General features: G+C 39.7%; 1 non-coding gene across 1 annotated transcript; it reads right to left on the reverse strand.

Moving 5' to 3' along the window:
- Positions 1–4,424: 4,424 nt before the first annotated feature.
- LOC118489508 lies at positions 4,425–4,530 on the reverse strand. The gene has a single exon (XR_004887528.1). It is a non-coding gene; the product is annotated as a small nucleolar RNA R71 (small nucleolar RNA).
- Positions 4,531–25,421: the final 20,891 nt, after the last annotated feature.

Raw genomic sequence — 25,421 nt, forward strand, 5'->3', positions numbered from 1 at the left:
AACCCATTACCACTCAAGAAGAACCTACACTCACTTTTAATCCTTCTACTATAATTCCACCATTTTCCCATTTCTTCCCGGGTGCGGGTCAATCATCTTCAACCTATTCAATAGCACCAAACTCAACCATTGTCCATGCTACTTCTGTGACACCTGTGTCACCACGAACACCAAACAAATGCCAAACCTATGAAACATTGTGTTTCATACCTGGGATTTGTATAAATATGTGTATCCTTTGCACATATCAATTCTTGTTCAATTCCGAGCTTTAAATCGCTTTCTGGAAAGTTATACGCGCACGGGTGCGTAAACGTAATCAGTTTAGCGCGACAAACACTTCGGAATAGTGAAATCGGCTTAACATACTTTAAATGACCTTTACATAACTTAGAAATAAGTTTTGGAAGGTTTGGTATGGCAAAAACAAGTTTATTCGATCGCAGGGACTATTTGCGTCAAACTGCGAAACTATACCGATTCGTAAGGTAACGAATAGTGCAGAACTTGATCATAAGCTAAACATACCATATATAACCTAAACATAGCTTAGAAATAAGCTTTGATAGGTTCGGTGTGCAAAAACATGCTTATATGATCTTACAGGGGCTAAAAGTGTCAAAAACGACATAAGTTTGCATTTTCGCGCATATCTTACGTTCTGACCACATCTGGACATCCAAAATTTTTGTACACACTAAAATATTTTTATTTTAGTGATCGGCATGCAAAAATTCCATTCGTCGCTTAATTTGGATCGTTTTTTGCGTTCGTTACGACTTCCGTCGTAATTAACCGAACAACGCGATTGTACGATCAAACGAACCGACATCCGAGATATTTTTGAGCATGTTTTGAGTCCCCTATACTTTAACTTCATTTTAGAGCCTTGAAATGAGGTTAACGGGGTTTAAACGCATCGAAAAAGGCTTTAAACAGGTGCAGGGACCAAAACTGTATTTATTTGAAACTTGCTGAATCAGACACATGGTAGCGTAGCGCGACCATCCCCTGCTTATGCCCTCGCGCTATGCGACCATCACATCTGGGCAGAAAGTCTGTTTTCAGCAACAGTTTGTTAATTCAGGGACCAAACTTGTAATATCTTTGTGTGATGGGCAAGTTTATGTGCTCTCCAAGTAATACCAGCTGTCCCTAACACTTGTATGGTTATGATTCATTGCTTAATGGCTAAACAAACCACTTGTCATGATCTTGTTGATCACCAACAAGTATAAATAGACCACTCCATTCACTTGTTCATTGCTCATTCCTTCTTTCTCTCCTTCACATCTGCTTCGGAACTCTCCTAAGCTGAATTGGGACTTTGTCTTCTTGTTGAAAAGATAGCAAGGACCCTTAGTGAGCTTCTTTCATTCTTTTTATTGCTTTTTCTTGATGTAGTGCAGAAAGTCAAACGTTTGGCCAACAGTTTGACTTTCGATTTTGACCATCAATTGGTCAAGTCAAAGTTCAATTGAACTTTGAAACGTGATTGTAATCACGATAGTTATAATCCTTCGTGATTATAGCCGCTGATTACCACGTTAACTAGTTGTAGTGTCGAGTCAAAGTTTCGGTCAAAATGCGTTTTAGCACACATTTTGCAACGGAACTACTTTAGGGTATCAAAACACTTTGTTTTGATACAAAATCGGTAGGTTAAACATGTTTTGACATGTTTAACTCGACACTATTAGTTTGTGCTTGTTTAGGGTCGTAAGGTAAGCGGTATAAACAACCGCTTACACTTCCGAACCCGACCCGTTGGGTCGATCTTTAGGATCCGACCAAGCTTAATAAGTGATCATAGATTCATAGGGAATAACCACTGAGGTTATAACCTTATGATCACATAGGATTGGTTAGTCATATGCTTGTTAGCTTGTATGCCCATAGGAAATGACCAAAATGCCCTTTTGAAGCATAAATCCGTATTTTCCCTATGTGAACATATTTTTGACAAGTAATCTGATTTAGTAACATGCTTAGGGATTATTGGGCATGTAAGACTTGACATAGCACATAGTTAACCATCCGAACATAGTTTTACGCTAACGACGCCTTATAGTAGCTTATGTTACCATAATGTGTCGAAACGGGTCAAAATCACTTAGGTAGACTTTCCAATCAGAATGTAGGGCCTATTAAATCATACCATATGAGTTCAATTACTCATTTGATTTATAGAACCTCATTCTATCCTATCTCCCGATTTTAGGAGCCGATTATTAACATAGTTACCTATACTAGGTGCCGGTTGATTCCGTGATACTTGGAGCCTAAATTGGTCTTATTCTCAAGACTAATTAGCAATCCCAAGTGAGTACATAGTCCCCTCTTTTACTGTTTTCAATTGTTTTGGGGTGAAACATATATGCCTATCTGTTATTTTCCTGATTTTAAACTATATGATTACACATGCTTAATACATATTCTTTTGACAAATTAAACAATTACCTATGGTTTAAACACTGATTTTCCAAAACTTAATAAACAAATTGTTGGATTGTACCATTTTTATACATTCACCCAGCCGATTGGTAGTATGATATAGCGCTATAGGACTAGACACCCCATTCCTGTTGTATGGAATGTCAGAAACCAAATTTTAACCAAATAGAAATTGCCTTTGTGGTGTTTCTTGTTTCTATAGTCTCCAAAGTGTAGTTTGATACACTAAGGCATGATTGAATACCAAATCACACTCTTTTTGTATATGTTGATATACTACAAAAGTACAGTTTGATGTGCTCTCAAATGTGATCTACCAAAGTATATTTTGATATGTTTTAACATACTACTTTGTTAATTACCAAAAGCATAGTTTGATATGCTACTATTTACCAAAGTATAGTTTGATATACTACCAATCTTGTTATTTTAAACCAAAGTATATTTTGATATACTATCCAAAGCATAGTTTGATATACTACTGTTTACTAAAGTATAGTTTGATATACTACCTACTTTGTTATTTCATAAACCAAAGTATAATTTGATATACTACCAATACTTTTATCCTTAAACTAAAGTATACTTGAGATATACTACTAAATCTAATATTTTAAATACTAAAGTATATTTCGATATACTACCTATTAACTATTTCAAAACTAAAGTATACTTTGTTATACTATTTATACAAACTTTCCAAAACCAAAGTATATTTTGTGTATACTATAAACCCTTTTACAAAACGACACATTTTCAAAAACAAAACTTTTTACATTGGATTCATGGCTATTTTGAAAACATAAAACCTTTTCCTCCTTTATCCAAAGCCATGAATCTAATTCATAAAATCCTATGTTACTCACAGGCATTTTTATGCTGACGTACCTATTTTCATATATGTTTCAGGTACTGCTTTGTGATGATTGTTGATGCATGCTACACATAGGATGGACTTGTGCCTTAGCGACTTTAAAACTGAGAAACAATTATTTGTATTTACCTGAATTGTACCAAACATTGAGTTCAATAATTTAATAAAACAAAACTATTTGATCCATGGTTGTGAAACAATGATTCTGTTACAACACTCCCCGACGTTTCCGCCACAATTTGTTGTTTTACGTGGTCGGGGTGTGACAACTTCTACATTTAGACCATTAAACCAGTTGGGTTTTCAATATTCGACTCTTCCATTTGGGCAATCTTCGGGTATAGGGGAGATGGATATGATGAGGGGTATGAAGATTATGAGGGATATGATGAAGATGGCTATGCATATGGGGGTGATGAAAATCAAGGGGAGTTTGCTTATGTACAAGGCCAAACTCAAGGAATGCCAAGTGTTGGTGGAATGCCACAACAACAACTTATACCACAACATATTCGGCCAAGGCCACAAGGGCCACAAGTGCAACGTCCTATTCCATTGCAACAAGTTCGTCCACAAAATGCACGACCACAATTCCAAAGGCCAATTCAACACCCACTGATGCCACAACATCAATTTCAACCATATGTACCTCAAGGGCCTATGCAAAGACCAATGGGTCCTATTCGTCTAAGGGGTCGGTTGGGTGTACCAAGAAGGCATCTTAGAGAACATGCGAGGGGAATTGAAGCGCATTTTAGGCCGGTAATTACTCACAATCCTTCACCGGTAGTGATTCCTCACAATAATCAAGGGAGAACTTTTGAAGTGAGAACCAATTCATTGCAAAGTTTGCCGAAATACAAGGGTCTAGCAACGGAGGAGCCTTATTTTCATTTGGAGACTTATGACTCAATTTGTAACACTCTTAGGAGTCAAGGTTTTTCGGCCGATGATGTCAAATTGGTATTATTTCAATTTTCCTTGGAAGACAAGGCAAAGAAGTGGTTTTACACTCTACCTTCGGCATCTATTTACACTTGGGTGAAGACGCAACAAATATTTTTAGATGAATTTTACACCGCTCAAAAGACCAATGATGCTAGGAAGGGGTTGAGGAGTTTTCAACAACAAAAAGGTGAAATGTTTCATGAGGCCTTTGAGCGTTTCAACATGATGATCAAGAATTGCCCCCATCATGGGATTGAACTTTGGGAATTGATGAATGCTTTTCACGAGGGGTTAAGTGCCGAAGATGCTTGCGATCTAATGTCCATCACAAATGGGACTTTTGGTACAAACTACGAGCATGATGATTGGGAATTTTTGGAGCAAATGGCAATTACATCAAAACGAAAAGCTTAAGCGTCAAGGAGAGCACGACCAGCCGTTACCCGAACTCAAGTGCATGCGGTAGATGATGGTAACGTTCAAACCTCTAACCAAATTTATGATGTTTGTGCTATTTGCAATGAGATAGGGCATGCAGCTGAAAATTACCAAGGAGGTGCAGGGCAATATGAAGAGGTTCATGTTGTGCAAGGTCAAGGAGGGGGTGGTAGAAACTACAATATGAATTCTAACACTTACCACCCCGGGTTGAGAAACCACCCAAATTTTCGGTATGGGAACCCTTCAAATCAAGTAAACACAAATTTTCAAGGAAGTCAAGGTAACTTTGGTTCGCGCCAACCTTACAACAATCAAAGTGGATATTGAGGTGGGAACAATCAAGGGTTCCAAAGACAATATCACATGGGTCAAGAACAAGGGGGGGGGGTCTTCGGGTGGAAACGAGAAGATGGAGATGTTAAAGAGCATGCAAGCGGAGATGCAAAAGAGAAATCAAATGGATGATGCGCATATACAACAAAATGAAGCCCGAGACAAAGCAATTCAACCTTTAACCTCCCAAATGGGTCAACTCGCAACAGAAGTGGAGGACTTGAAGAAAAATAAAGGTCAATTACCAAGCGAGACTAAGGTAAACCCGTCTCATAATACTTCTAGAGGTGACAATGTTAATATTCATCATGTAAGTGTTTTGAGAAGTGGGAAAGAGTACAAAACCAATCCTTCACCGGATTTGGTTGATGGGGTGGTTGAAGACATAACGGGTCAAGAAAGTGAGGAAGAAAATGAAACACCTAAAAAATCTTCTAAAAAACCCAATTTTGAAAAACCCAAAATTAACAATGAAAAAGAAAATAAAAATGAGGATGGGGGATCTAGTCAAGTACCATTTCCCTCGGCTTTATTAGATCCGGGTAGGAAAATTTTCATTTTAAAACGGGGTCCTCAAAAGGAAGAAATGTAGGAGGTGTTTAAACAAGTTAAAATTAATCTTCCTCTACTTGAAGCAATTAAACAGGTACCCGCTTATGCCAAGTTTTTGAAAGAATTATATACTCAAAAGAGGCAACAAAAAGTGCCTAAATTGGTTGACTTGACGGAGCGGGTAAGCGCGGTCTTGAAAGGAGATCTTCCTCCTAAGCTACAAGACCCGGGAATGCCTCTTATTAACATTCAAGTAGGAAATTTTCAAACTGCAAGGGTGTTACTAGATCTTGGAGCCGGAGTAAGTATCTTACCGGCGGGGTTATATGACCAATACGACTTTGGTCCATTGAAACGGGTCGAGACAATAGTGGTATTAGCCGATTTGTCTCATAAACTTCCTCGGGGTATTGTACAGGATGTGATAGTTAAATTTGATGAGTTCTATTATCCCGTTGATTTTCTTGTGTTAGATTACTCATCCGCGGACCCAATTCAACAACAAAATGTTATTTTGGGTCGGCCGTTTTTGAACACCGCACACGCATTTATTGATTGTCGATATGGTACGGTCGACATGACATTCGGTAATAGAAAGATGAGATTAAATGTTTTTACTAACGGTGCTAATGTTTATGGTGAATAGTGTTTTCTAGCAGATTTCATAGATGGATACGACCCAAAGGAGTATGAGGAAGAGATTTTGGGTTCGTGTGTTTGTAATGTGTCTTTGCAGGTTCATGCATGTGAGTTGCAAATGGAAGAGAAGGAGCAAGAAGCTCTTGCGGTGAAAGAAGGAAGACCGCCATGGACCCACCAAACGGAAACTTTACCGGTGGGAATTGATTCGGGTACAAAACCTTCATTGGAGTGTCCACCAAATGTGGAATTGAAAGAGCTACCGAAATATCTAACATATGCATTTTTGGGGGAGAATGACACCTTACCGGTGATCATTGCTTCTAATTTGGCGGTAGCTCAAGAAGAGGAATTGATACGGGTTTTGAAGGCTAATAAGGCGGCAATTGGATGGACGATAGCCGACTTGAAAGGTATTAGTTCATCCATTGTAACTCATAAAATCATTACAAGTGAAGATGCGAAGCCAACCCGTGAAACATAAAGAAGGTTGAACTCGAACTTGAGAGAAGTGGTCAAGAAAGAAGTGATCAAGTGGTTGGATGCGGGGATCATCTATGCCATTTCGGACAGTGCTCGGGTAAGTCCGACTCAGGTAGTGCCTAAAAAGGCTGGTATTCAGGTAATTAAGGATGAACAAGGCGAGCAAATTGCCACCCGACCTTTCACCGGGTGGCGAGTTTGCATTGATTACAGAAAATTAAACGTCGCTACCTCCAAGGACCATTTCCCGTTACCCTTCATTGACCAAATAATTGAAAAACTTTCGGGTCAAAAATACTATTTTTTTTTGGATGGGTACTCGGGTTATAACTAAATTGCTATTCACCCGGACGACCAACACAAAATCACATTTACATGTCCATATGGTACATTTGCTTTTCGGCGAATTCCATTTGGATTATGTAGCGCCCCGGCTACATTCCAAAGATATATGATGAGTATATTTTCGGACATGGTTGGGGAGTCTCTTGAAGTGTTTATGGATGATTTTTCCGTCTTTGGCCGAAGTTTCGATTCTTGTCTTGACGAATTAGAAAAAGTTTTAAAAAGGTGTGTTGAGACAAACTTGGTACTAAGTTGGGAAAAAAGCCATTTTATGGTTCAAGAGGGTATTGTGTTGGGACACTTAATATCGGACCGGGGAATGGAGGTAGACAAAGCAAAGATTCGGGTAATTTCATCTCTACCCCCACCAAAAAAATGTTAAGGGGGTGAGATCATTTTTGGGACATGCGGGGTTCTATAGAAGATTTATTAAGGGTTTTAGTGTAATTACAAAACCTTTATGTAACTTATTATTGAAAGATGTTCCATTTGATTTTACTGACGAATGATTGCAAGCGTTTCATGTGTTGAAGGAACAGTTGGTGAACGCTCCTATCTTGCAACCACCGGATTGGTCGAAGCCGTTTGAGATTATGTGCGATGCTAGCGACATGACCATTGGAGCGGTTTTGGGTCAAAGAGTTGATAAGAAGCCGGTGGTAATTTACTATGCAAGTAAAACTTTGTCCGAGGCGCAACTGAATTACACCACAACCGAGAAAGAATTATTAGCGGTGGTGTATGCCTTAGACAAGTTTTGATCTTACATTTGGGGGAGCAAGGTGATCGTGTACTCGGATCATAGCGCGGTCCGGTATTTAATGGAAAAAAAGCATGCAAAGCCCCGGTTAATTCGTTGGGTGCTTTTGTTGCAAGAGTTCGATCTAGAGATTCGGGACAAAAAAGGGTGTGAAAATGTTGTTGCGGATCATTTATCCCGGATCCCATTGGAAGGTGTTGATGACCCGAGTGAGATTAATGAACGGTTTCCCGATGAATAATTGTTAGTCGTTTCTACTTTTGTGGCACCTTGATATGCTCATTACTTGAATTATTTGGCCAAGGGTGCAATTCCAAATCATTGGACGAAGAAGAGACGACAACAATACTTAAGTCAAGTAAAACAATATATTTGGGATGAACCGGATTTGTTTAAAATCGGACCCGATCAAGTGATAAGAAGGTGTGTTCCCGAAACTTAAGTACTAGAGATTTTGACCCATGCTCATTCGTCGGCATGTGGAGGGCATTTTAGTGGGAACAAGACAGGTTACCGGGTGTTATCATGTGGGTTTTATTGGCCCACAATTTTCAAAGATTCTTGCGAGTTTGCCCGGAATTGTATCAATTGTCAAAAAGTTGGAAGCATATCAAAGCGGGATGAAATGCCTTTACAACCAATTTTGGTGGTTGAGGTGTTTGATGTTTGGGGAATAGATTTCATGGGTCCGTTTCCCAATTCGAACGAGTTCTTGTACATATTGGTTGCGGTTGACTATATTACAAAGTGGATAGAAGCTATTGCTACAAGGACCAATGATCATTCCGTTGTATGTAAGTTTGTGCAATCCAACATCTTTGCTCGATTCGGCGAGCCAAGGGTGATAATAAGTAATGGCGGTTCACATTTCAAGAATTTTAATTTTGGGAAATTGCTAAAAAGATATAATGTGAACCATCGAGTGGCTACACCATACCATCCGCAAACAAGTGGACAAGTTGAAGTGTCCAACCGTCAAATTAAAGAGATTCTCATGAAGATGGTAAGAACGGATAGAAAAGATTGGTCAAGTAAACTTGACGATGCGTTGTGGGCATACCGGACGGCCTACAAAACTCCAATTGGTACCACCCCTTATCGAATGGTGTATGGGAAGGGGTGCCATCTACCAATGGAGTTAGCACATCGAGCGCATTGGGCCATAAAAACTGTTAATGCGGATTATGACGAAGCGGGTCGAGTACGGAAGTTGCAATTGAATGAGATTGAGGAAATTAGAGATGAAGCTTACGAATGTGCATCCGCATACAAAGACAAACTAAAGAAAGTTCATGATGCAAAGCTAAGGAAGAAGAACTTTGAAGTGGGTCAAAAGGTGTGGTTGTACAATTCGAGGTTGAAAATGTTCGCGGGCAAACTCAAGAGCAAATGGATGGGTCCTTACGTTATCCGAAGAGTGGGAAGATTTGGAGATGTCGATATTCAAGATGAGCAAACCAATAAGCAACAAACGATGAATGGGCATCGGCTCAAACCGTATTTGGAAGGCAACGACATCAACAATCTTGAGCTTGACAAAGTGGGTTACATTTTACACTCGCTTGATGACGAGGAAGCATGAGAGGCCCAGGTTTGATGTTTGTACATATTTAGTTTAGTTTTGTTTTATTTTGAATAAAGTCCCGTTTGAAACTTGTGTTCGAAATAAGTGTAGGGAAATCCGTACGAATTTCCCGAACATAGTGTTGAGGACAACAAGGGTTTTTCACGGGGGGTAGGGTTATAATTTTCATGTTTTTCAAAATTTATAAAAACTATAAAAATTATAAAATTTATAAAAGTTAAAAAAAAACAAACAAAACAAAATATAAAGTTGACAAAAGGTAAAATGGCCGAAGCCAAGGAACCCAGTAAGTGCCGTAAGCTACGGCCCCTCGCGTAGCTTACGGCGGTGACTTTGAAAATTTTTGTCCTACGGCGTCAGGGGACTGTCTTACGGCAGCGATTTGTGCCCAGATATGGCCGTAACCTACGGCAAGCGCCGTAGGCTACGACGATGAATAAGGAGATGGGGGACGATTGGGGGACCATGTCGGCAGTTTAATTAAAAAAAAAGAAAAAAACCAAACACCACTAATAATAATAATAATAATAATAATATTAATAATAATAATAATAATAATAATAATAATAATAATAATAATAATAATAGTATATTTAATAAATAAATAAAAATCTTTACCCTTCCCCAACAACACATATCGTTCCCTTATCCCCAACCACACAATTTCTTTCTTCTTCACCTTTCTTTCTCTAAGAACCCTAATAGCAACAATTTCAAATCTCCATATCTTTCTCAAATCTTGTCCGATTTTAGTGATTCTTGAGTCCATTTTGGGTGAAATTTCACAAGGAATCTAGATTTATACTCATATTTTGAAAAATCCTTTGTTTTGTTGTCAGATTTGAGCAAAAAGGGGGCCGAAATTTTGGGGTTTTTGTGAGTTCTTGTTTGAACTTGAAGTTTTTGCTAGTTTTATCCTCTACAAGGTCAAGGTATGCGATTTCCTCGTATTCTTTGAATTACATTGCGGTTTGTAAGTTTCCATTATTGTTTTTTCTTACACATTTGCTTGTATATGATAGATGATAGGATGTTGTTGAACCATTGAATGTTTGGGTATAAATGTATTTGATGTTTAGTGAAAAATTTTGGAAAAATTATGATTTGTAGAGACATCATGCCAAATTTTTGTTTGAAAGGATAGATTTTTGGTTTTTGTACATTTATACCATAACATAAAGCAAGTGTGGGGAAGATTTTGGAGTTGAACTAACTTGAATTGTTGTGTGTGGTTTATGAATGTGTGTAGGTATGGTGAAAGCAAAGGATAAAGCGGGATCAAGTTCGTCTAAACAACCTCAAGGGGAAGAAGAACAACCAAAGAAGAGAAGGCTGACACGGGTTGGTGACCGGACTCGGAGGAGGATGCACCTCCAAGGGGTCCAAAACCGAATTGGACATCCGGTTCACTACTAGACCAACCTGAAGAATGGTGAGAGGACTTCTTTCACGTGCAAATGAACAAGTTGAAGCAAAGGAGTGAGGCGTTTATTTGCGAGAAGGAGATCCGGGAAGTTGATTTTGGGTCGCTTGGGATAACGGCAAAGTTTAAAGCATTGGGTTGGGGGCAACTTTGAAGTGTTATGATAATGAAGTAAAGAAGATGTATGATGCTCAGATTCAAGAGTGGATGGCCACACTTGAATGTCCCCCGTTTAAGGCCCCAAACAAGATGAAACTGGTTGGAACATGTAACGGGGTAAAGGTCGAGATGTCTTATGATTCATTGCGCCGAATAGCGAAGTTTGACGACCAACCATCCAATCAATATATCTACCCAAGCCTCAAAGATCTCTATCACGAGCCTGACAAGCATCCTCGATGGCAACAAATGCTTGATTACCTTTCCCTTCCGGGTACTACACACGGAAAATTGTTTAGACGAAACATGAGAATGGAGGCGAAGTTGTTGTTAGTTTTGTGTACACACAACGTCATCCCGCGGTGGGGTGATAAGATGGAGGTTAGGTTTGAAGAGGTGCCGATCTTGTACATGTTGATGCATGGTTCTCCCAAGGTTCCCTTCCGATTTCTAGTGTTGAACAACATTTGGTTGAGCCGAAATAGCGGAGAAAGAAAAATTGTACCCCATTGTCGATTGATCACGGCATTGTTAAAGAAATACGGGGCAATTGAAGGCAATGAAAAAGGCTCTTATAAGAGGTTTAGCCCGATTGACATAAACAATTTGGGATCAGGATGGGAGTACAAGGAAACAGAAAGGTATCATAAGTTGAAGACCGATGGGAGAATATGGAGAGTTATCAAAGCGGATGCGAGGCCACTACGACCGGGCGAGGCTGAGGAGCCCGAAACAACTGATGAAGAGGTTAGTGGTGACGATGACTACCGTAAAGACACGTTCATGGTTGATGCTCCAATGGGGGGCACTGGTCCAGGTGGAGTTCAGGGAGTAGGAGTACAGTCAGGATATGTGGGGAGTGCATTCGACTATGCACAACAGCCATATGATCCCTATTGGGCTCATTCGGAGAATATGCGCCAGATTATTGAACAAAGGCGACCCCCCACTTTTGGCGAATGGACTAAACCGAATCAAATGCTCTTCGATCAACAAACTTTTATGGGGGCTAGTGTGGAGAGAGCTCTTAAGCAGAGCTACGACAGAAATGAGCAATGGAATCGTGCTCATATGTATGCCCGCGAAGAAGAGATGAATAATCACTACTTAGACGATCGCCAAAGACGTTTACATGACCAGTGGCATGCAGGTCAACCACTTGTAGCGGACCCGCCAGTTGTGGATTATACCACATTGCCACCATATGATAGTAGTATGTCGTATCCCACCCCACCATTGCATCATTCTCAATGGGTGGATCCACACGCCATGAGTTATCAGAAGGCGAGTCAAGGTGGTGATCAAGGAAGCAGCAGCAGTAGCGGAGCATTTGGGTTTGGAGAGTGGAATGACATGATGACATCCATCTTTGGGCCTCCACAGCCAAAGTACTACTAGCCAGGTCGTATCTTGCTCCTTTGTATATTTGTGTATATTTTCATCTCGTATGTTTATGTTTATGGTTGGGAGGTCGGGTGGTGTTTAGATGTTGATGTAAATTATGGGATGCGTTAGTGGTGGTGTGTTTGAATTTTCATAAAAAAAAATAAAAAAATACAAAAAGAAACTTGGGATTTGAGAGTACTAGCCAAAGCTAATGTTTTTTTATTAGAAGCGATCTTTCCCTCAAAACCATACATTGGGACAATGTATCCCAAGTGTGGGGATGGGGGGAATTTTTTAGAATTTTAAAATTTTCGAGTAACCAAGCGAAAAGTGTCAAAATTTGAAAACTTGATATTGTTCCACTTGACACACCAACACCCATTTCTAGTCCTTTCTTGGTGAGAGTTTGAGCCACATATGATTAGTATAGATATTTTCTTTGTTTTGAGTGGCGGTGTGTGTATTGTGTTAATAGAACTTGTGTTCGAATTCTTGTTAAATCCTAGAGTTAGCATGCTTTTGAAAATGATAGGGGACTTTTAGGTAGCCTCGTCTAGACGTGTGAGAGTGTGGGATTGGTGGATTGGACCTCATACTTTACAAATATGAGCTTGGTATTGTGAGGGGTGGGGGTTTGGTATTTAGAAAGCCATGTTTGAGTCTTAAACCATTCGGTTATGACCCAAACCTACTTCCTACAAAATTTTACCTTTTGAGATGACCTGGTTTAGGAGTTTAGTTGTGAATGTTGATGTTCTTGTATATAGTGTGAGTCTTTTATCTTAAAAAAAAGAAAAACAAAAAGAAAAGAAAAAAAAGGAGAAGAAGAGAAAAATATGAGAAAAATACAAATATAAGTGATTAGTTGCAATAGTAGTTGAGAATGTTGAAAAAGTTGTGTATATATTGGGTGTTTGCTTTGTTTAGTAGTAGAAATAAGAAACAAGTCAAATCAATTAGCTCTTGTATATATATCCCACCATTTTTCCTACCTTTGCACCTAGCCCCGTTACATCCCGTAAGTCCTTTTTGATTCATAAGCATGCTAGATATTTGATAGGAGGAGACTTGATTCTTATACAAGCTTATTGTCGTACAAACACATATACACATTGAGTGGTTTAACATTATATGCTAATATTTCTTGTCACCAAGAGTTTTTGTGAGGGGTGTGTCTTGTGGTATGATTAAAAGTTAGTAGAAGGACGACACATTTTAGCTTGGTTTACATGAGTGATCGCTTGAAGTTTGAAATGGTTTTTGAATGAGTTGCTTGGGACAAGCAATGGGTAAGTGTGGGGATGTGACCGGTGGTCCGTAGGACAACCCTTAAAAGGTTCAAGACTATGCACATTCTATGCTTATTATGGTTAATTGCTTGAATTTGGTAACCACAAGATGTTTGATGTTACAGGTGCTAAAGTGCTTGAAATACGGGTTTTAGGAAGCATAGAGGGATGCTAGAAGTTGGCGGAATCAAGAATTGAAGAAATGGTGATTTGAAAGATAAACAAGAGAAAAAGTTACACTTGTCGCCGTAGCCTACGGCCTCTGCCATAGGTTACAGCCCTCTATGTTGTCAAAAGACCACTGCCGTAAGATAGTAGATAGAGGCCGTAAGGAAGTCTTGCTCGTCGTAAGCTACGGTAAGCGCCGTAGCTTACGGCGCTATGTTGACTGGGTTTTGCTTGTTGACTGCCGTAAGCTACGGCGAACGATGCCGACTGTCCTCAAGATGTAACTTATCCATTTAATGCTCATTTGATGAAGTTTTAAGGTGTCTTATCATATATTTTCGGTTACACATCACTTAGAGACCATTTTTGGTTGTTCTTGGGAGCTTGAAGACCTCTTTAATCATTGTTCTTATGTTTCTAACTTATTTTGAAGATCAAGACTTTGTTATGATGTTTGTTCAAGCCATGAGTGGCTAAACTTGTTATGATTGTCTTTAGTTGAAGGTTTGTAAGACTTTATGCTTTGATTTCCGAATTTCTAGAATAACAATCTTTATCTTTATGATTTGTTTGTTATGGTGTGTGATTGCTTTGTTGTAAATTGTTGATTCTTATGTTAATCTAGTTTGAAATCATATGTTATTGGTGCCGTTGGCAATCGAGATATCATGGGTAAAATTAGACTTGGGTAAGGGTTAATTGATCATCGGGTAACAACCTCACGTTCTAGGAATCTGAGTACTTAGTTCCCTTTCATCACTACAAGTAATCACACATGAGCTATGTCTATGTAGTTCTTTCTAGTGGAATGATAGCATAAATGTCAAAGCAAACCGGAAACTAAAGATGATCATTTGTCTCTAAATTGTTTACAACCAACACTTTCATTTTGCAATTAGAATAGTAATCTTAGTTAAACACGATGACGAAGTAATCAAGGAAGGGTTTACACACACGATAAACACGATGACGAAGTAATCAAGGAAGGGTTTACACACACGGTTCATCAAATCCATGAAGATCGCGGGTGCGTTTGTGAGACCAAAAGGCATGACCACGAATTCATATTGGCCATAACGGGTACGGGAAGCGGTTTTAGGGATGTCTTGCTCCTGAATTTGTAGCTGATGGTAACCATAGCGTAGATCGATCTTAGAGAAACACGTAGCGCCTTGAAGTTGATCAAATAAATCATCGATTCAGGGTAGAGGATAGCGATTCTTGATAGTAAGCTTGTTGAGTTCCCTATAATCGATGCACATTCGGAACGATCCATCCTTCTTTTTCACGAAAAGGACAAGTGTGCCCCATGGCGATGTGCTAGGGCGTATGAAGCCTTTATCAAGTAATTCCTGGAGTTGACTAGAAAATTCATGCATTTCGAACGTGCGAGGCGATAAGGAGCTTTAGCAACAGGGTTAGCTCTAGGAATAAGGTCGATACGAAAGTCAATATCACGAGTCGGGGGTAGACCGGGTAAATCGTTAGGAAAGAAATTAGAAATTTCACGAACCATAAGTACCTTTTCCATCGGTTTCTTTTCCTTCTCCGCTACTACAATGTGAGCTAAGAAAGCCAAGTATTCCTTGCGGAGATACTTGCTTGCTTGAAAGCACGACATAAGTTTTAGTTCTTTCGAGGATACTTCGCCATAAACACAGAGTTGGTCGCCATTAGGAAGAGAGAAATGAATCATCTTTTCGAAACAAACAACTTCGGCACGATTTTCACAAAGAAAATCCATGCCTACTTTGATGTCGAACCTACCAAGTTGCATCGGAATGACATCGATCGGGAAAACGTGATTGTTGAGTTCGAGAGTACAATCACGGAGAACAGAACTGACGGCGACGGTTCTTCCGGTGGCAATTTCTACGTCGAACGTTGTTGGGAGGTTAGTGCATTTACGGTTTAGGAGCTTTTCGAATTCAAACGACACAAAATAGTTATCGGCTCTAGTATCAAATAAACACGAAGCATAAATACCGTTAACAAGGAACGTCCCATTGACAACATTGTTATCAGTCTAAGCCTGGCGGACGTTGATGTTGAAAGTTCTTCCGCGGGCTGCTTGCTATGGTTGATGCTACTGCTGCTGAGGTTGCTACTGTTATTGTTGCTGCGGTGGTTGCTGTGGTAGTTGCTGCTGCGGTTCTTGTTTCACCACACATTGTGGGTAGGCATTAGCAAAATGATTCGGGTCACCACAAGAGTAGCAAGCTCGTGCATGAACAACGGGCGCAGGAGCTGCTTGGTTACCCTGGAGAGCAAGAGGTTGAGCTGGTGGTGCTGCAGGAGCTTGAGCGGCTTGTTGGCGTGGGCCTGAACGGCAATGAGCAGTGAAATGCCCATAGATGTCGCAGTTTGCACAGAAACGACAATTCACCCCTACTGGGTGATGATAGGTGCAAGTAGGACAGAGAGGATGAACACCAGTATACGCACACTTAGCAGGCAGTGCGTTGGTAACAGGTGCTTGGCGGTTCTGATTGGTGGGGTGTACGGGGACAATGTTGAGAGGAGCGACGGTAGTAGCGTAGTTCTTGCCCTTTTGCTTGCGATTCTGGCGTGAAGACTTTGAACCTTGTGATGCTGCAGATTCGGCACCTGACACTGCAGTAGCTTGGCTGAGACTCTTGGTTGAGGATTTGAAATACCCAGCTAAGACTCGCTTGTCGTTGATCTCAGCTGCGAGTTGGTAGGTTTCCTCAATGATAGCAGGTTTAGCTGCTTGAACAAAGTCAGCTACACAATCGGGGAGAGCTCGAATGTACTTCTTGATTGTCATATCAGGCGTTGCCACCTGACTAGGACAGATAATACTGAGCTGCTTGAAGCGAGCGGTGAGACCAGCGTTGTCACCTCCATCTTGTTTGATATGCCAAAATTCATTCTCCAACTTTTGAACTTCATGAGGAGGACAGAACTCCTTCATCATAAGCTCCCTGAGTTCCTCCCAAGAAAGGCTATAAGCTGAATCATTGTCGCGTCTGTTGCGCTCAGCAATCCACCAGTACATAGCCCTAGACTGAAAAACTTCAGTAGCATTAACAGTACGCAGATTTTCGGGGCATCCGCTTTTCCTGAAGGTGACTTCGATAGAGTCAAACCACTGGAACAGAGCATTGGGTACTTCTTCGCCAGTGAAGTTTGCAGGACCACAGGCCTTGAATTGTTTGAAGCTGAAAGGCATTTGAGGTGCATCACTCTTTGATTCGACAGAGGACTTGCTGCTGACCTCATTGATCTCACTGACGATTTGAGGTATGACTTAAGCCATTTCCTTGGCTACCAGTGAAGCGATGCGGTTGTCAGCATGGTTTCGTCGAGCGGCGCATTGGATATGCGATCCAAATGACGACATTGTCTGCAGCAGACGTCGTCATATGAATTAGACGAGATTCGATTATATCGGTTTTTGAAAAGTTTAGTGTTTAACCAACATACTTATTATTATTATTAGGGAAAGCACACTAACACGTCAAGCACATAACACATAGGCACATAATTCACATAAGCACGTTTACACATAGGTACGTAAGCACGTAGGAGCACATAATTCACATATTTTGCACGTATTCACCTATCTTTCAAAGTTTGCGTAACGCATTCGAGAGTTGCGAGCGATAGCGAGTAGCGTAAGCGAGTAGTATAGCGTGCGAGAGTTGCGTGAGATAGCAAGTAGCATAGCGAGTAGCCTACGAGAGTTCTTAGTTTGTTCGCGATTAGTTAGCGTTTGAGATTTGGGAACTGTGCAAGTTGTGCGCGTTTTGCAGAGCGGTGAAAGCGAAAAGCGTAGATCTCCAAAATTAAAGCATATAACATATAAACATATAAAATCGATAACTCATAAAATCAGCGGCTGCGGCTCAGAATCGAAACAGAGTGTGCCCTGGGTGTTAGGCATCGACTACCCAAAGTGATTCAACCATTCACAACTACCTCGAGTACACGCTTTAGCCTAATAGACTGTGCTCTCGCCGATATACAGCGAACGACACTCATCCTTCCAGTTACTACGTGAATTGAGCCATTGGAACAGTCGAGACTCCGGTGGGATTTGTAAAATCAAAGTAGAGAGTGGAACGTGTCATTAAGGTGCGGGTTTCACCCCTAACTTAACAACTTCGTTCCTGAAAGTGTGGCAGAACCACGAGATAGAGGTGAAGAATTTTGTCGAGATATGGATGTCAGTCCTAACTCAACGAAGATTCTGGTGCTGAGAGTAAAAATACGCGTAGAGTGAGTAATCTTATCGAGAGTTCTTAGTTTTCAAACCTAATATCGATCCAATCACTCGATTGTGTTATGCGAGTGTTTTCGAAAATGTGTGTATTGTGTTAGCCTTAGGAAAGGCAAATATGCATTTTCAGCCTTAGGAAAATCTTCCTTCGTGCGAAGCTATAGTATGCGGTGTTCGCACAAAGATGTAGTTTTCGCGAATTCGAGCGAAAGTATCAAAAGTAGGCTTGTACGGAACCCCTACTGGCTGTGATACCAATCTACATGAATTGACCTAATTCCCTATAGTTATGGCTCTGATACCAATCTGTCACACCCCAACCAATGGCGGAATCATCGGGGCGTGGCACTGAGCAAAACAGATTGTTCAAGTGAATCCACAACAACTATTAAATGACAATATCTTTAATTTTAATATCCCATACTACTAATAGATAAAGCAAAAAACAGTCATTACAGATAATAAGTCTCAAAAACAAGTCTATTCTGACAACTGAGATTTATTTAGCGTGTTTCTAGACTTCCTAGCTTGATTCATCACAGCATAGCATCCTATCAACCTGTCACATACGTTAAAATAGGGTCAATACATAAAATGTAAAGGTGAGTACACAAGTTTGCATAGCATATAGTATAGAAAGCTTTTACACATAACCAGCATGTATCACGTAACGGGCGAAGCATGTAACTATCAAACAAGGATTACAACTTAACCACGAGACTACGTTGTTGAGTAAGCGCGACACATGTTCAGCGAACACGTGAAGTAAAGTGATGTGATCCCTAGCAACCCTTGCCCACGACAGGTGCTGAGTCCAAACTATTGTACTATCATTGCTAGAGGCGGTATAGTGTAACACTGTATAAGCATAGTACAAGCATTCATAGATCACGTATAGCATGCAGGAGCGGTTAGCATTTATAAAGTGTTTGCGCTGTGTGTTATGTTTTGATATAGAACGTATGTAACATCCAAAAGTGCGTTAAAAGAAAATGGGTTCGAGTATACTCACAGTGCGTGTTTAGCTTGTAAACACAGTCTGTATTAGATTGAAGGAAGCGTTGAGCTAGACTGAGCATAGAATAGTAGCGTGAGTCATTGAACAGAGCGTAAACGGTGCGTAAACATAATGTCGAATGGTTGAGTGTTTGAATGGTGATTCGAAAGGATGGGTCTCCATTTGAGTGGATGGTCATCCAAGCGGATGGCTATTCGAACGGATGGCCATTCGAATGAGATGTGTGGGTGTTTGTAAATCGTTGAAAATTCGAAGTTTCGTTAATAGTTTTTATTCGTTGAATATTATGAAGGGTAGGTCATCCAAACGGATGGTCATCCGGACGGATGGCCATCCGGACGGATGGTCATCCGGTCGAATGGCCATTCGTGTGGGTGATCTGTTATTTAAAAATTTTACAAGTTTTCCAATAAAAATTTGAAGTTTAACGGAGACGGCGCGACGACGTGTCAAACAACGGAAACACACCAAGTCCGGCTTATTCGGTCGAATGGTCTCAGCCCATTCGATCAGACTCACTGTTCTTGATGAAATCTCATGTCTGACCCATTAATCGGTCCATCTCTCCGGTGGAAATCCGTTTTCAAGCCGGTTCTAGACTAAGGAACGAGTCTAAAGTCAGATTGAGTCCAGATTCCATCGGTTTAGTTGTGAAAGTCGAAGAAAAGTTTGAAAACAAAAATACAGTGAAGAACAATCGAAAATAGTTGAAAAGTGTTGAAATCTTGTTGTGATTGAGTTCAAAAAGTGTGAAAACTTGTAGATCTAGAACCAATCTCGATCAAATGGTGTTCCACAACAGTTTGCCTAAGCAAAGAGAGTGAAAACCACCTTCAAGAGGTCCAAATCAAAGATTTCAGAGAAAAAGTTAGTGTTTATGTGTGATTTTGATGAAGAAGATGATGTAGAAGTGATTAGAGATGAAGGTTGTATAAGATTTGGGAAGAAATGCTTACAAAAAAACCTTGAATCGCGTCTAAGAGTGAATGAGAGCGTGTGAGCGGATGGGAGTGTCACATCAGTGAAAGGGAGGTGTGTACGGCAGTATTTATAGTGTTTGGATGGTAATCCGGGTCGGATGGTCATCCGAGCGGATGTCCATTCGGACTGCCGTGTTGTGCTTGTCAGTTTTCCACTTTCGTTTCATTTGTTAAGTGTTGCGTTGTGTTTAACCGAGTTGCGAGTGAGTGTTTGAGCGTGTAAGCGTTGCGTTGATAACCACATAACATTTAAACAATTTATCACACAAATAACACATATAACATAAGTAAATCCGTGTTTCGAGTTTGCGTTGAGTTTACGTTGTGTTTGCGTTGCGATAGCGTTTAGTCTAAACAAGCGATGTGGCATGCGATAGAATGTGTTTAAATAGTAAGCGTTATAAACAGCGTAAAATGCGTTGACTGCTTTTTGAATAAACGTTGTGATAAGCGTTGTAATCATGCGTTTAAAATGTGTCAAAATATAGTTTAAACCCATAGCATAAATCGAAATCTCGGGAGTACAAGTAACTACGAATGAAAAGACAGCGTCGGGTAACGATCCGAAAAGTCGGGTTGTTACAAAGCTTGCATTTGTCTCTAATCTGATGCAGCTAAAAAGTGTTCATACGCACTAACCTTAAGCCATATCAGCGTCACATCACCATTTTCCATCTCTTCTGTTTCATCCTCAAACCATAGAAATGGATCTTCACTATCCCCCATACCCGTATAGAGATCATGTTGGGTAGGGGTGCTAGACAGATCGGGTTCGCGGGTTGATAGGTCCAATCTGACCTGAACCCGAAAATTTTATCCAAACCCGAAATTCATGTCAGACACATGAACCCAAACACAACACGAATATTCACGGGTTAACCCGAACACGACCTGTTTGACCCGAGTTTTTTTGTTAATTTTCTTATATTATTTCAAAAATAAAAAATTAACAGCAAAAACAAGAGATGTAACATTAAGTATTAAGTATTTCAAAACACATCCTGATACCAAAACGTCTAAAGCAAAATTTTTAAAAAGAAATGTCAAAAAACCCACAAAATAAATACATAGCAAGTGTCATAACGACGTCTATTGTTTTCACATTTCTTCACATCCGAGCATCTTTAGTTGTTATTTTAACACTTTTGTAAGTGTCTTTTTAGACTGCTGATGCCAATTTTCCTTAAAACTTTTAATTTCATTCCAATTTTATTGCATTTACAACTCAACTCTTCTCTTGGTTTTGCTTCTAACATTTCGAAATGACTCCAAACATAACTCAAATTTCTCCTCCTTGCAGCTACAGATGATGGCACGGTATCATCAACGATCAATGGTCCATTGCTAGGATTCTCCATTCCAAAATCTGCAAAGAATCACATATTACATTATTACACAGAGCTAAAGTATTAAATATCACATTAATTATTGTTTAAGAAAATATACAAACAACACAAAAAACATCAGTTTCAAAAAAAAAAAAAAAAATTCTTTATTCAAGATAATACCATATCGAAGTCTAAACTCTTATAGGACAAACAATTAATCATACCTCACTACTGTAAGTGTAAATTTCGAATTTGAGCAGCAAAACATCGTTTTTGTGAAAAGATTTCGACACCAGTGAATTGCTCCTGATCCAAGCTATTTATAGCTGAAAAATGGGTCTCACGTGGCCCGCGTGAACCCTTGCTCGACCCTTACGCGGCCCGCGTGGCCACCTAGTCTACGGGTAGGTTTGCTGGGTCACGAGTAGGGTTGCCAAGTGGATGCCACGTGGACTGGGCACGCTTATCCAGTCAAAAACATGTCGACGCGGGCCACGTAAGGTTATGCTTTCCCTTACGCGGCCCGCCTGAAACTCATTTTTCTTGTTTTCTTAGTTTTTCATGTATGTTAGGGTTTCGGGGGTCCGGGTTTTCACTTACAGGTCACTTAGGGACATTTTTGCAGTCCTTACATCCTCCCCACCTTATTTAAAATCTCGTCCTCGATATTTATTGAAATAAGTGAGGATATTTTGGCTTCATTTCCGATTCCAGTTCCCAAGTGTATTCAGGTCCTCTTTTAGAATCCCACTTGACTTTGACTAATACCAGTCTTTTGTGTTTGAGAAACTTAATCTTTCTGTCTTCTATTCAAAGTAGTTTCTCAACAAACTTCATATTTTCATTTACTTGTATATCTTGAAGAGGTATTACCAGGGATTCGTCAGATAAACATTTCTTAAGATTGGATATCATGTACCCCGGCTAGCTCTTCTGGTAGTTGTAAATGATAAGCAACTAGTCCTATGCGTTGGATTACTAGGAATGGTCCTATGTATCTTGGACTCAACTTTCCTTTCTTACCGAACCGAACTACTCCTTTCCATGGAGAAACTTTCAAAAGTACCTTGTCTCCGACTTAAATTCTAGCGGCTAACATCGGTTGTCTGTATAACTTTTCTGGCGATCTCGAGCCGTCTTTAGTCTTTCCTTGATTTGAGTTATCTTGTCCGTGGTCTCTTGCACAATCTCGGGACCTGATAATTCACTTTCTCCTATTTCTGCCCAGCAAACTGGAGTTCTACACTTGCGTCCATACAGTGCTTCGAACGGGGCAGCTTCGATGCTTGAATGATAACTATTGTTATAGGAGAATTCAATTAAGGGTAGGTGTGTAACGCCCCAAAAACGATAAATGATAAGTATAAAAGGAAAATAATATTAAACTTAATGTAGTTAAGGAATTATGGTGAGATCATAGCTAAATGTGGTTAAAGGTTAGACTTGTAACTAGCAAATAAGTGAAGGGGTGAAAGTGTAAAAAATTAATTTAACTAAATTTAATAAAACAATAAACATCCCAAACACACAATACGTGTGTCTGGGAGCGATCGAACAAGGCAGAAGAGAGGGGAAACCCTAGCTCAAGAAATCAAGCAATCCAATCCAAGATCATAAGCTAATTCAGTGCATGATCCATAAATTGTGATTAGCTAACCCTAATCTCTTAAGTGGTAAGTTTAATTTTCTGAAATTGTGAATTGTTGAATAAGGGGTAAAACCCAATTTCGATTTCTTGTATCAAATGTGAGAAATCTGAGTTAAGATTTCTTTCTAGAACAAGAATCATGTTTGATTTTGGGATTTGTGATAGGTATAGTGAAAACCCACTTTGTAGAGATTGAGTAATGAGTAGGAAGCTTATAATGTTATGATCATGTGTTAGATTGATATATGATTTTGTTTGTAATACCTGAATGCTAGATAAACTGATATAGGATGAATTAACTATGTAAATTCAAGGGAATGTGATTGTCTTGTGATGATAAACTAGTAGGAATATGCTTAATAGACTTGTACCTTGTACCTTAATTATGGTGCCTACCAAGTGTTCGATGAAATGCCTAAAAGATGAATGTATGTGGAAATGGTGAAATGAGTTGAGAGACTAAATGAAAGAATGAATGTTTAATGTAGGCGTAAAGGAGGAAGGTACAAGCACCAAGAAAAGGAAGGCGCGCAAGATCGAGGTATGTTTCGTTGCATACAAATCCTTGTCATATCCTCTTTTTATTTAGATTTGATATAGAACTATCCTTGTATAACAAATGTGACGAATAGCGAGTAAATGACAAATCCGGGTGGATTTGGATATGCTAACGAAAGTTGTGTTAAGCTATGCATTTTGACCGATTGAAATTAAATCGTGTCAAGTAAAGATGAACGCCATCCGTTCTAACGGATAGCTTTGAATGCTATAATAAAGGTGAAAGTTATAATCCGTTTTACGGATAGAACAGAGAGTAATGTTGAAAGCAAATAACCCAATTAAACGGGTTGAATGTGTATGCCTAACTCTCAATGAGAGTGTTTATGCTAAACCCAATTAAACGGGTTGAATGTGTATGCTTAACTCTCAATGAGAGTGTTTATGCTGAACCCAATTAAACGGGTCGAATGTGTATGCTTAACTCTCAATGAGAGTGTTTATGCCTAACCCAACTATTGGGGTAGTCGAATGCGTAAAAGTAAGAATGTTTTTGTATGGATAAAGCTAGAATGAAAGGATTATGATTTACTAGGGTGATAACTAACCTTTTAAAATTTTGATTGTTAATGTAGGTAAAACTCCACTATAGGCGATTTGGAGATATGGAGCGAGCACGTGTTCAAGCCTTATTATACCAAGCGCTTCCGCTAGTTTATATGCATACTTTTGGGTCCATGTTTTGTCACTTTGTTAAATCTTGTTAGAAGTCTTACACTTGAAAACTTGTTGTTTTTGTTTGGGGTAGTTTAATGCTAATAGGGTCGTAGGTGAATGTTGTCTATTATGTAAAAAACAGGGGGCATGTCCGTTTTACAAACGGGTCATGCCCAAATTTTGTAAAAATTCCTATTATGTGTCAAAGTTGGTATTTTGATGTCCGAAAAATTATTCTTTTGTAAGTAATCTAACATTATGGAAAAGCGGACCTTACAAGTTGGTATTAGAGAAAAGGTTTGAGGGATTCGAGCTTTTAACGCGATGCTTGAACTCAAACCGATGGCTCGTTCGAAAGTGTGCTCGCTCCAGGATCGCCAATGAGGTAATAATGTACGTTTTCGATAAATGCTAGTATATGTCATGAGTTTAAGATGTAAGGTTAAGTTAAATATGTGAAGTAACAATTATGGGTAGCAAAGCAAGAAATTCCGGAACCCGAGCAGCTGGTAACGGACCTGGAAATGGGTTAAAACATAAAAAAATGAAGTTACAGCGAAATGATCAGGGGAAGGCCGTCGCCGATGCCCTACACGTCCGTCGCCGACGCCTTAGTTTGGCCGACGGCCTAAGTTCCTGCCTACGGGGTATTTCACCCGACGCACATTTTTAAGAGCCGTCGCCGACGGGCTTCCCTGCCGTCGCCGACGGCTAGCGTAGGTCCAGTTCGCTGATTTGTTTTGTTTTCCACATTCTAAGTTTCCGTATTATTTGAAAGCCTATTAAATTGTTACGAGAAGTCTATATAAAGCTTCATAGATGTGGGGAACCATAAATAGTAATTATGAAGGGATGGACTCGAAAGAATCAAAGGTGACGAGTCAAATGATATGAACGAATAATAAAAATTTAAAAAGCAAGTAAAGTCTAAAACATGGGAATGTGGATGAAGTAAACATGGATTAATGAACTATGACGTAATGAAAGCTTGTTATTGGTGTTAATTGTAAATATGATTTTGTGTAGATGGCTGATGCAAGAAATGTTAATGATGATAATAATGACGTGGCTAGACAAGAAGCATTCGAGAACAAAGTTACGGAAGTAGCGGAATGGGTTATGCAACCCAATCTCCCACGATTGGCTCAAG

This window comes from Helianthus annuus, chromosome 17, assembly GCF_002127325.2.
Source record: "Helianthus annuus cultivar XRQ/B chromosome 17, HanXRQr2.0-SUNRISE, whole genome shotgun sequence".
In the NCBI taxonomy this organism is placed as follows: domain Eukaryota; kingdom Viridiplantae; phylum Streptophyta; class Magnoliopsida; order Asterales; family Asteraceae; genus Helianthus; species Helianthus annuus.